Below are 14,017 nucleotides of genomic sequence, written 5' to 3'. Positions count from 1 at the left end.
CCACACTGCTGGGTTTTAAATACTGTTTTTTCAATTTCTAGAATTCGTGGTACTTCATGATATTGGAACTTTAACCCTCAATCTGAGGTTCTTCCAATGATCAAGCCCCTGTATATGCATTTGGGCATAAATATCAAAACTACTAGTGATGCATTTTCAGTATTTAAATATTTAGATCAGGTCTCCCAGTGACTTTCTTGAACTTTTTGCTAACTTTTTGTCTTGGTCTATTGTTGCTAGAACTTCAGTATACTGGAGGTCAGGTGGTGCCATGCAGATGTCGGTTTAGGCTATCAAAGCTGTAATTGGGCACGTGCATTTTGAGGGAGATTGGTATGCAGTGTAATACTGCTTTACATACATTATACCACATAGTAATGACATGTCTAGCATTTGTAGTACTGACCCATGTACATAGCAAAATGTTGTCCTTTTTTAAATTGTGTGCTTTCCAGATTATGTGCACGTCCTGTTTTGGGTAGGGGGTTGTGTTAAGCAGTGTTTTTGCCTGGAAGAGTGATATGCTTGCTGCTTAATCAAAGAATTAAAGTTTCCAAGGAATCTGTGTCTATTTTTATGTACCCTGTAATGGTTCAAAATGTTTAGGGCCCTTATACTGTGATTCTCTTCTAAATTCATTTATATTTTTTTAAAAATTAGAAATAAAACTATATGATTTTTCATTTGAAAGGTTTTTTTTTTCTGGCCATATTAAAAATATCCAGCTTAACTTTGTACTGTTGCTACAAAACAAAATCTATTCATTTAGGTTTACTTTTTGTCACTTTATGAAATGTAAAATGTTTGCACTCCCTTTAAGTTGGGCAGAGAAAATATTTCTTACATTGGTTTTGACAAATGTAACTTTACAACTCCTTTTTATGTACAGTTTTTCAGTTACAATAAAGAAATATAAAAACTTTTAAATGAATGGCCATTTTAAAGGCCTAGGTGTATCTTTACACAGCGTATTTAATAGGTTTGTTAATTTACTTGTTTGATTATATTCTGCCTTTCTTCCATTCGTTAAATCTTCCACTAAGGCAGCTTACATCAAAATTTCCATGGGTCTCCTGTCCAGCACTGACCACGGCCACTTTAAACATCCCTCCCAGCAGTAACACTGTGGAAAGGGTAAAGATCTGATTCTGCCACTTAAATTGATGTGACTGTAACTGTGAAGCAGCCCACCTGTGATATATTTACTTGATGAGTTTGTGAATTGGCTGCCTACTTGGCAGAATCTTCTGTGGACATGGGAAGCTGCCTTATACAAAGTCAGATAACTGGTCTATCAAGGACAGTAACAGTGAGTGTTCAAGCACAGGTTTTCCATAGTATGTGCTCCACTAGCAAATGGTTTTAAGCATTTCTATCCTGCTTTTCTTCTTTGCTTGTCTAAACTATATTTCTGTGTTTCTTTGTAAGCCGAACAAAAAAGTACAATTTCTAGGCTGGTCCTGGATCTATTGGTGTGGCTCAGGACTATGGACTAAACCCTCTGGTTCCTGCCAACAGGCTTGTGTGTCTAGCCATACCCATGCTTAAGTACATGAAATTGGAGGGGGGGGGGGGGGCTAGATCTTATTCAATTGGCTGGTGTGTTCCCAAGGCTCTCCTCCCCAGCGCCTCTCCCTGGAATGCTAAAGGAACTCTTCCAGGCCAAGTTAAACATTACAGACAGTGCTCTGCCACCTTGCTCCTGGCAAAAACAGTACAGCTTTGCCCTCTTGGCTCTAGCAAGAGGTACTCTATACCATAATGATCAAGCTTAATCAGTGGACAGCTATTTCTTTAATCGTAATCGAGTGACAATAATGTTTCCTCAATCTGTCTTTAATAGCAGTCCAAGGAAACAAGAGAGGCCAGCAAGGACTCCTTAGTCTCTGCTACCTGTAGGGCTAGTCAATGGGAAGGAGCTGGAGCTTTCTCACCTCCAGGATACCAGATGGTCTGTCAGTGGCTTAGATGTGCTCATCTATTATGAGCATAATAAATGAACCAATCCAAAACCACAATCTGAAGTCAAGGCCATCTACATCTCCGGCAGTCAAAATGGTACAATATTTTATCAAGGGCTTAGTTAATGTGACTAAATTTTGGAAATTTATTGTCTTTCCCCAAAAATTATGTCTAGGACTTGATACTGCTTTCACTCTTAATCAGACTGTTAATGAGGGACCAGAAAGGGATTTTCCCCTAGGTCAAACTTATTCTCTTTGTTTCCTCATCCTCTTCAGTGTTTGACAGGGCCTTGTTATCTTAGTCTTTTATTTCCCTGAGTTTATTCCCCGCACTCCTGGACTGCTCCAGTGTGAATTGTCTGTGGCTCACTTGGTTGAGACAATCTACAGCAGCAAACTTGAGTCTAATGTCTATCTTTGCAGAGCCATCACTTAAGAAGAAGAGATTGGATTTATACCCCGCCCTTCACTATCCAAAGGAGTCTCAGAGCAGCTTACAAACTCCCTTCCCCTCCCCACAACAGACACCCTGTGAGGTAGGTGGGGCTGAGAGAGCTCTGACAGAAACTGCTCTTTTTCAAGGACAGCTCTTATCAGAACTATGGCTTGCCCAAAGTCATCCAGCAGGTGCAAGTGGAGGAGTGGGGAATCAAACCTGGTTCTCCTAGATTAGAGTCCGCACACTTAACCACTACACCAAGCTGGCATTCATGTTCATGCAACCACTTATTCCTTTGAGTTATGAATGGTCTTACTTTACTTGTCTCTTAATTTGGTCAATGAAAGCCTGGGACACTGCAGTAAACCACCCTATACTCTCCATATGTTCCCCTATCACCTACTCAAATTTTAACTGTCAAGGAAATAATCACAGTTCAGTAGTAGCTGTTTGCTTTAAGTCTGTGTACTTAAAGATGGATGTTTGTTAGATACGTAGCTATGTACGTCTGAAACAAAAGAACAAAATTTCAGTTCAGTGGCACCTTTTAAGACCAACAAAGTTTTACTCAAGGTGTAAGCTTTCGTGTGCATGCACACTTCTTCAGATACATTGAAATGGAAGTTACCAGTCCATACATATAGATAGAGGGTGAGCAGCAGATTGGCATACAACATAATGATGCAAGGACCAGACAGAAATAACAAGCTTAGTTTATATGGTCACATACTAATAAATAAAAAAATAAATAAACAGTTAAATCCATCATCAATGACTTATAACCTCTACTGAATAATGACATCTCTTTTCACAAGCACTGGGGGGGGGGCAAACCTCTTCTTGCACAGGGACAGCCCCCCCCCCCAATCTTAAATAACTCATCGCCCATAATAATACATCTAACTTGAACACGGACACTGCCAGAGCTTGGAATAAACCCGGATTCCAACTTTGCTGCCACATACACCCAGACAATGCAGTCGCTGGACCCAGCAACATCAACCACACCATCTCAGGCTCACTCGCTCATCTTCTAACATTGTATAGGCCATTAAATGCCAACAATGCCCTTCGGTTATAGGGCCAACAAATCAAACCCTATGCCAAACGTTGAATGGACATGAATCTGACATTAAGGATCACAAGACAAAGAAACCCGTAGGAGAACACTTCAGCCTTCCAGGACATTCAGTGGGTGTCCTCCAAGGAACGTCAGGAACAGGCTATGAAGGGAAACTGCTGAATTACAAGTTATTACAGCACTTAGATAAAAAAAATCCCTGGGATTTAACAGGGATATTGTTTTCTTCTCTCAGTACATATGCTAATCTCGCTCAATCCTTACATCTGTATTCTCATTAAGAAAGGCCATACATCCTCTTTATTTTATTGTATTTCTCATTGTATTTCTTTTTTGGAATAGTAATTGTAATGTAATGCAGTGAATACTAGAATGTAATGTAATTGGGAATGGTAGATTGGAATGTATTTCTCTGGTCTGGTGACAGAGGAGACAACAGTGCACAACTACTCACCCCACCTTAAAGAAAAGGATGCTGTTAATTACCTCCATGCTTGACAGGAAATGGATGGACTGTAACAACAGGGTGTCAGTTAATTACTCTCAGGATTCCACAATTAAGGGTATATTTACACATCAATCTCCAATTTTGATATATTTGCTTCACTATGTTTCCCCCCCCAGAATTAAATCCAAACAAATGGTGACCATATAAACTAAGCTTGTTATTCCTGTCTGCTCCTTGTATCTGTTAAACATCGTCATTATGTTGTATGCTAATTTGATGTTCTGCATAGGTAACTTCCATTTCAATGCATCTGAAGAAGTGTGCATGCACACAAAAGCATATGCCTTGAATAAAACTTTGTTGGTCTTAAAAGTGCCACTGGACTCGAATGGGTGTTCACTTTGCTGTAGGAAGCTGTTATATGCTTGGCAATCGTTTGCTGTACACAAGGTAATTTCTACAAATTCTGAAGGGAAAAGCTACAATTTATATATATGTCCTCCTACTTCATAGCTTATTTAACACGGATATTATTGTGCTTTGGAAGAGGTTGCTGAATACATTTTTAAAGGGCATCGGGTCCCATCCTATTTTCTACATGGAAGTGCCTTGGTGGAGGACATATTCTGCTCAGGTTAGCAACTTAAGTCACACACACACACTTTGTTAACACCTCAGTGGGCCATGGGCTAGACCCCGGAGGCAAAAGCGCACAGGCCTGGGCTATGAGAAGACCTACAGGGGATGGTAACAAGCCAGGCCCCCGCGCTCCCACCCGCTGCCCTGGGGATCCCGAGGGAGGCTCCTTGTTTTCCCAGAAGGCAGCGTGACTCTCAGTTGCCATGAAACCGAAAGCGGCGGAGATGAGAAGCGGGAAGAGGGTGGCTGGTTGGGAAAGTCAGTTCTCACCCGAGTCCGGTGCCACGTACAGAAGCGCCTCAGGCTCAGTTTCCCACCCAGGTTAAAAAAGGAGGCGGGCTGCAACGGGGAAAGTTTGCCTCGCTTCGGAACGGGAATGTGATGCCTGTGACCGAAAGGCAAGGCCGGCATCGTCTCGCGCTGTCCCGGCAGCTGCTTTTGCATTCTTCGCCGGTGAGTGGCGGGTCAACGGGGCAAAGTGGGCGCCAGGGGAGAGCAGCGCAACGGAGGCCGCCTCTGCATGCTTACCTCAGAGTAAGTGCCATTGAGCTCATTGGTACTTTCTTGTGAGTAAAGACGCCCGAGATTGAGCGGCGGGGTGGCTATGGGCGCGCCCACGCTTGGAAGGAAGCGGCGCCCAGAACAAAGAGCTTGACGCCATCCAGTCTTTTCACTACCCCTTCGCGCATGGTGGGAAACAGCAGCCTCGCACGCCCACCCCATCGATGCTGGCAGGCGACGTCATTCCCCCGCCCCACCCGGCAATCCCCCACGTGCGCCTCAGCTCTCCACGGTTACCATTGGCTTGTTTGCGGGCTCGGGGTGCCGGGGAGAACTTCTGAGTCTCTGGTGTCTTATGAGACTCTGGACGGCTGTAGTTGAGTGGCTGACGCAAGGCAGCGCGGGATTTGAATGTCGGAAGGGGGACTTCTGGAGCACCGCAGGTAAGGCAGGACGGGGCTGGGTGCCTCCCGTCCTTTTTCTGAAAGAAAGCTTTGCGGGCTGCCTGCGCCTGGGCCCAGCAGTGGGTAGGCGTTGACGAACTAGTCGAAGATCCTGGGAGTGGTTTGAAGGATGCTTGGAAGAAGTGGTCTGGGGGATACAGGTGTCATTGTTGATTTAGGCAGAAGTTGTTGGTAAAGTGAGCGTCCTTTTTGAAGACGGCATTCTCTGCGCGCTTCCTCCTAGTGCAAGGGAGTATGGCCGAGCCATTATTCCTTCTTCTTAGTAGTTTACTGAAGTTACAGCATGAACAACAGCAGAAAATTGAAGAGGTCTGCTACTGATGTGTGTCTTGCTCTTGGTTCGGATGCACCAAAGAAACTCTTGTAAAAATAATGGGAGAAATTAATCACTTCAGCTGTCATATTTATGGGGATGAAAGTAAGAAATGCAGAAAAGACTAATCCTCAGATGTGTGTGTTTGGGGGAGTGATACGATTTTGCTGTTCTGTAGAAGTGGCACTTAAGAGGAGAAGGGATGCTCTGGGATGAAATGTGCATAGCCATAAGCCACCCATTACAAAACTTATTATGCATTCTCTGTGTTACTCATGATATTCAACAATTGGATTTTTATCCTGTGCTGGGCCAATATAACTATTTTGCATATGTGAGGTTAATATTATTTGAGTTCTTGGGCTTGGATAGAAAGCTTTATTGTTAAGTTACTTCCTGTGTCAGAAATTGTGTCACTGCACTTAGTCAAGAGCAGGTTAGCACCTGTAGACAGTGACAATTGCCTCCAGGTGACCTTGCACACAACTTTGCAAATGTGGTGATGTGACAATGACAAACATAGGTAAGTGTAAGCAGATGGGCTAGTGCATTGCTAACTTTTGGGGAGGTAGTGTATTAATTCCATGAAAAGTGCTTATAAACAAAGCAAAAAAAAAGTTCAGCAATAGAATGTAAAGTAAAAAATGCATGTATTCATATATATGTGGAACTGAACATCCAAATTAGGTACAGGCTTCCAGCACTTATTAGGCTTCCAAATTGCTTTTTTGCAATTTGTGTGCTGACTTTGTCCTGCTCCCCAAAAACCCTAACTGTGCTAGCCTGAGTATGTTAGCTAGATATTAAAGGTAAAGGTTCCCTTGCTCGAAAGGCAGTCGAATCCGACTCTAGGGTTGCGGTGCTCATCTCCATTTCAAAGCCGAAGAGCCAGCGCTGTCCAAAAACGTTTCCATGGTCATGTGGCCAGCATGACTAAACACCAAGGCGCACAGAACGCTGTTACCTTCCCACTGAAGTGGTACCTATTTATCTACTTGCAATTTCTTGCTTTCGAACTGCTAGGTTGGCAGGAGAGCTAGATATTACTGGCATATTATTCTGGCTATGTCTACTATTAAAGGTGCCAGAGAGAACTCTGATAATCAGAGTCAAGGCCAAGCTTGTGGTTGGTGGAACAGAACTGATGGAATTTTCTTCAAATTTTTTTTTTTTTGCTGCCCTGAGGTGCTCAGGATGGCATATGTGGTTCTCCCGACCCCTTACCTCACAACCCTATACGGTAAGTTTGGTTGAGAGATGGTTGTGTTGGCCTAGTGTCTCTTGAAGGACATCATGGCAGAACGGGGGCTGGAACCGGCACCTCTTGGTCCTACATGTGACATTCTAACCACTGTATTATACTATTCTGGCTCTTGCTGCTTTCCAAATATTAATACGAGAAATGAGACAAATCAGCAACTAAAAGGGAAGCTGAATTCTTTGCTTAATAAAAATGAAAAAAATCTCAATCCTTATTGGATTTTCAAGAAGGAGAGATGATTTTTGGAGATATGGATGAAGTATTAGATAAAAAAAATAGTTCCAAAAAAACTAAAGGGGATAAAGAATGTCTTTAACTATATGGAACTGCTACAACTGGAAGATGCCTGGCGGATCAAAAATCTGAACATTAGAGATTATACTTTTTTCCAACAGACCCTAAACATATTCTAGGATCAACATGTGCTGGATGTCCAAAACTTTAATTATGAATTTGGAGAGTGTTAAGATTCAACCAAAGATATTTGCAGATCACAATCCATTAGTAGCAACTTGGCAGGAAACAAAACTAGAAGAGGAAGATGGAAACTAAATGGCAATTTTCTATTATAAGAAGATATAAAAACGTAGAAAAGATACAGAATCATTTTTTGGATTAAATAACACGGGTGATATTCCTATAGCAACAATATAGGAAGCCGGTAAATCTTACATGAGAGGAAATCTAATTGTGGACTGGATTAAAAATCCAGATGAAAGATTAATAAAACTAGAAACAGCAGACTTGGATGATGGATTGCATAGTTACCTTTGGACTAAAAAATCAATTTGAAAAAATATAATGCAAAACAGAAGCTATGTAACCAGAGACGGTTTATTTAGAATTTTGGAGACTACACAAAGAAGAATTAGTCCTCCAGTATCCCCTTTAATATCCCCCCTCCCCCTGCCTTTTACTGACAGAGCCAGTTAGAAGCCTTGCCCCCCTGAATGTTCTAATCTCTCATCATTGATGCCTGAAGTAGATCCCTGCGGAGGCCATTTCAAAAGGTATTGGGGGAAATTCAGCCCTCCCCGAGGTTTTTTTAAAAACTTTTTGGATTTTTCTGCAGACCCAGGGAGTTGGGGAGAGTGAGCCCTCTGTTGGTGGAAATAAGTATCCACACGGAGAACAGATTTTGGGAATTAGTATATAGATTAATCTCAAGATTCAAAAAGGACATCTACACAGAAAGAGGCGAATAAGAGAATTAACTGATGATTACACAACAAAAAGATCACTTATTAGGACAAATTTACAAGATATTACTTCAATATGAGACAGAACAAGTAAAAACATGTATGGTAAGATGGATGCAAGATTTTGAGGAAAAGATACCTTTTCAACACTGGACAAAAGACATAAAATTCACAGCTAATCAAGCATTAAGAGAAAACTGGTACAAGATGTTTTATTGATGGTACATCATCCCAAAAGATATTAAGAAGATAGATAAAAACTATAAAAGGATTTTTCGGCAATGTAAAGAGGTGGATAGCATTTTTTTCCATATTAAAAAGAACTATTAATGTGTCTATAGGGCATTAAATTCAGTAGTTTATGATTTATGTTAAAATTAAGTATTCAGTATCATTTGACACTTGGTAAAGTATCAGTTCTAACTTACCACAATCGTAGATTTTTTCTTCATATATGTATTGTTTATGGATAATTGGAATATATTCAAAATATCTTTTTTGTTTTATTCTTCATTGATGTAATTGAATTTACAAATACTATCTTTTTATATTTCTTTATTAGATGTTCCTTTTATACATACACACAAAACTAAGAGGGAAACTGATCTCTTTGCTCAATAAAAAGGAAACCCATGGCGTAAGCTAAACAAAAGTGTTATTTTATGGAGTTTGTGTACCTTTAAAATTAAGATCTGCCAGGGGTTTGATTATGAACATATTCAGAAAATGTTAAAATATTTATTGCTCACTGTATGTCTCTGTAGTGTATTTCTGCCAGGATATGAGAACTGGATTTTTTTTTAACTAGCAGCAGTTACATTATAGTGATACAAGAAAACAAGAAGGAATGCAGCTGCTCTGGAAATGCATGAACCATAAATAATACAAGCCCAAAATAGATGATGATGTAAGGGAAAGTATGTAATTTTATTTGTAAATCATGACTTGTGTATTGAAACATTGTGCACAAGGTACTTTATATACATATGAGTTTCTGGAGGAAGGCTGCACAGAGGTGGGATAATAAGGTATTCAATATTAGCACCTATTTTTAATCCCATGAGGGCAGTGTAACTTCCTACAGGAAACAGATGTATTCAACACCTTTTGGAGCATGTTAGTGGAGCTTGTCAATCAATTTAGCATTTTTTTTTATGGTGTTGCTTTAGTTCAGAGTTTTTTGAGATTTGTTGAATGGTAGTGCAGTAAAAGCTATTTCCTGCACTTGCTTGAATTGTTTTTTGCAGCATTTGTAAGAGACGTTCTCTGATTTTTCTGATAATTTGTTGTTCATGCGGATTAAAGTTTTACAAGTTAGGGACTTTTGGAGTGAGACTACATTCATGTGAAAGACCTATTGTAATGTTTCAATCCACAGCAGTCATGATTCACAAATAAAATTGCAGATTTTCCTGTAGCAGTATAATCTGTTTTTGGGAAAAATAGCTTTAATATCTGTGTTCAGCATTATTTAGTAATTGTTTTAACATTGGTATGTAAACCACCTTGAAAGCCAGTAGATGGAAAGGCAGGGTAGAAAACTTCTAAATATAATGAGCCAGTATTAACATTAGCATCCACCTTTACTCTTAGAGAAAGCAAGGTATAATAACTTCAGTTATGCAATTTGCTCAGGTTGTCAGCCATTTGAATCTTATGAACAGTCCTTGGAGATGGAGAACGTGGAAAGAGCATCCCACTGATTATTAACTCTTCTGTGTACTTATGCCATGTATTAAACAATGTTTTATAATTACTTGGTAAAGTGGAAGCATCACTTGTGTTAACAGTGTAATTTACAGTGTTGCAAGAACTGGCTCCATCCCCAGGTCTGCTGTGCATTAGCTGCCTTTTGTGTTAATGCATTTTAATAGACCTTTATTCGCTCATTACCAACTTTTTGCTTATTTAAACCTACCATTTTGTATTTTCTTCATTATACATTTTTTATAATGCATATAGTTGTTGCAACCAGAGTACCTGTAAAGAATGAGCATTTAAAAATAATAATCTCTGGTACCAAATACTCAAGATGAAACTACAGCCCTGCAGGAAACTGGTCTAAAGTTGGTTAGGGGGAGGGATCAAAATCTTCTTGGAAGATGGTTTGTGCTCTTCCTGCCTGATCTTGTTTCAAGCCAGACTAGCTAAAAACATTGTAAACAGTTGCATACTGATTTTAAACTGTGACATGCTTTTGAGACACGTTCTTTTAAAAAGGAATAAATAAATGGGAGTTCTGCAGCACTTTAAAGACTGAGAACACTTTGTTCCCATATGACCTTTCATGGACTGGAGCCTAATTCTTCAGATGCAGTGCTTTGATACCTTATTAGGCAGCCCATTTTTTTTTTAACATAGACGGTACAGAACTCTGAGAGGCCATGGGCTAAATTTCCCGTTTGAGGCATCCCCTCCTTCTCACCAAGCCTTGTGTCAATATCCTGGATCCAGAATAAAGTTTCCATGGGTGCAAAGATTTCCTCCTGCATACTGCATCTTCCTCACCTCCTCTTTCTGTGGCACCTTGAAATGCCCCCCATGCACTCACAAGAACACTAGACTGAATCCAAGACAATGCCACTTTTTCCTCAGTTTATATATATATTAAAGTTGTGTTTGGCATCTGGATTTAATATAGTAGTATGTTAAAATATATATATATATCTCAGAAATCGAAAGACAAAAAAACTCCTATCAGATTCTCTAGCAAAGTACAGCTCTTATGCAGATAAGATTCTGCCAATGTTTAGTGGTTTTTAAACATAAAGATAGTGGACCGGGGAAGACGGGGAGGAAATTGCCTATCGGGAACCTGAGTTGGAATATTCCATTCTGCTGTTGATTGTGGCAATAACTCCGCCCTGAGCCTTTGGGAGGGTGGGATATAAATCAAACTAATAAATAAACTCCAAGGTCCAGCCTCCAAGCCAGCCTGTCAGCTGAGCTATTGGCCTGGCAGGGGTTCTGTGGAGGAGGAAAGGCTATTAGTTTAATTGCAGGTCGCTCAGGATAATCAGAGCAGATCTTGCCACTGAAGTCAAGGCAGCAAATCAAAAATAATTAAAATGTCCCTAGGGTTACATTTTCACTAACCATTGTTGATACTTTGGAAGAAAAAAATATGAGATAATGTAAAACCATGCAAGGTAGTACTGCTGGCCAGTGTTGATGTGACCACTTCTAAGTGCGAGGCCATTGACTCCGTTGCTGCTTCTCAGAAGACATCCACATGCCACTGTTGTTTCTTGAATGGGAGACTTGTGGGTGGCAATCCTAAACAGACTTTTTAAAAAGCATTGTAAACAGTACTTCCAAGTAAGTGTGCTCCCATTTGCAGTTTTAACCCCCCAAAATGTAACTGTGAGCCAGTGGATTATTTAATCCTGTAAAAATCCTACTAAACATTTTGAAAATAGCAGATAACAGGAACTATTAGTGCCTTTCTTATTCTCCCTCTTCACAAGTGCGTGCACTTTCTTTTTATAAGCAGTGACTGAAATGTTTGGGAATAGAAGCTGTTCTTTACTGTAGGAAACTTAAGTTGTTCTTGTACCAAATTTAGCACATTGCAATATTAGCTGATTATGAATTTTTTGCTACTTATTTCCTTAATATAGTGCATGTTATCCCTGGTGTAATACAAGGAATCAGAATACAGTGAGGTAGAATAGAAGTATGCAAAACATGCAAGAACAGTGTGGTCTTGCTTGAGACATTTAATAACATTGGGAAGACAAGATAATGAGTCAAAATAAATATCTGCTCAGTTTTTTTCCTAGTGTAAAAGCCCTAAATAGCAATACTCCTAAACATTCCTGAACAGAATCTCAAGGGTTCCTTTAATTGTGCTTCTGGTAAAAGGTCAGTAATAAAGCAGTAATTGCTAGATGTGAAGTATATTTTTTACATCTTGGCTGGCAATAAATAATAACCCCTCTGCAGTTTCCAGAGTGGGCGGTGGGAAAAGGGTAAGTGTCTCCTGGAATTTTCTTAAGAGTTGAAACCTAATATAAGTTATTTAATTAAGATGCTGTGACTGAATCCATTATATGAAATAATTTGAGTATAAAGACTTTTAGGTTCATACAGCTCCCACAGCAAAGTCTGTCAAACTGCTGAAATGATTAAACATCTCTGCAGAACAAAATAAATGAAACATGGAGATTGTTTAGCCAACTTCCATTTCCCTGGATTCTCACTGTATGTTCTTTATTGCTTAGAAATTGGTAAATGGATACATTTTGTTGAATATTTTAACATTATTTATTTATTTTTCTGATTTATACCCCACCCTACCCCACCAAGGCAGGCTCAGGGTGGCTTACAGAAGATAAAATACATATCAACAATCAAAATTAGCATAAAACATTTAAAGGCAGTTGAGTAAAACAGTACAATATTAAAGTGCTAGCTATTTTATTTTGAGGTCATAACATGTTGTTACTAGCTAAACTGATGGTCTAAAAGACCATAAAAACACATCCACCCATCTTCGCTGATGGTGATAAAGTAAGGGCGGGTGTTTTTTGATCACAAAAAAAGGCTAAAATGGGGATGATGGAACTTCATGGACAAAACCCATGTGGGACAGGAGCTGTAGTAAGGAGGGAAATTGAGCAAGCTTGGGCAGAAAACTGTCTGTTACCATGTGTTTTGTGTTATTTCATCCTTAAGGGTTTTCATCTTTTAATCTGTAGCCCAGTCCTCTAGTAAATCATGCACTTATTCAAAGATAATGTACCTAGGATTGCGTGTCAGACTTTTCTTGTTTCTGAATCACAGTTTGTATGATATTTGCTCTTGAATGAAGGTTTTTAATCTACTGAGCTAACTTAGTCTCTTAAGGACAGGGTGGGTTGACTTTAAATAAATGTGATTTAAAATCAGGAACTTTACATCACCAAGAAAAAAAAAGGTTGCTTTTCAATCAAGTTTCCTATACATACTTCAGAGGTTACCTAAACAATGAAGCATGCTACTTGGTTAATCTACAGTGCAATCCTATACAGAGTCACTCCAATCTAAACCCATGGTTTACATCAGGCCCCTGGTGGGCTTCCATCAGGCCCGCAGTGGAACTGGCCATCTCCTGCTTCCAGTTGTTCTGCTGCTGCTGCTGCATCATAGCTTGCTTCGCCAGACTCTCTTAATCACTCAGCCATTTCATGTTTTCCCCTGGGTCCTAGACTCAGAACTCTGAGCATGAGATTTCTGTGGTGAATGTCAATAAATCAAAAGTAGGTTTGCAGCTTACAGAGCTAATGTTTTAAGCATGTTTTTATTTTAAGTAAATATTAGCTTTGTGTTTGTGTCCTTTATAAAGTTTATATCTACGCTACCTGGCATTACATTTTATGACACACATTGCCCGGCTCAACAAGGTCTCGTTTATGTCAGATCCAGCCCTTATAACAAATGAGTTTGACACCCCTGGTTTACATAATATTGCACTGCTAGGCACTGAAACAGTTAATTTGTATTTAGTGTATCTATCCTACTTAAGAGGCAACTGTCTTGCAAGCCCCTTTTCATCCCACATGGGAGTGAGGAAGTATACTTAGCTTTCCTGGATCACCTTCCTAGCCCAGCCCCTAATCCCTCCCCTTCCAGACTTTTTGTCTCTCCCTATCTGTATTGGTAACTTCCACTACCATGAGTACAATTCAGGGTGCTGGTGCTGATATTTAAGGCCCTATATGGTTTGG

The sequence above is a fragment of the Gekko japonicus genome, unplaced genomic scaffold (assembly GCF_001447785.1).
Source record: "Gekko japonicus isolate JY-2015 unplaced genomic scaffold, Gekko_japonicus_V1.1 scaffold45, whole genome shotgun sequence".
NCBI lineage: Eukaryota > Metazoa > Chordata > Lepidosauria > Squamata > Gekkonidae > Gekko > Gekko japonicus.
The sequence above is the reverse complement of the archived record's forward strand: the minus strand, read 5'-3'. Positions refer to the sequence as shown.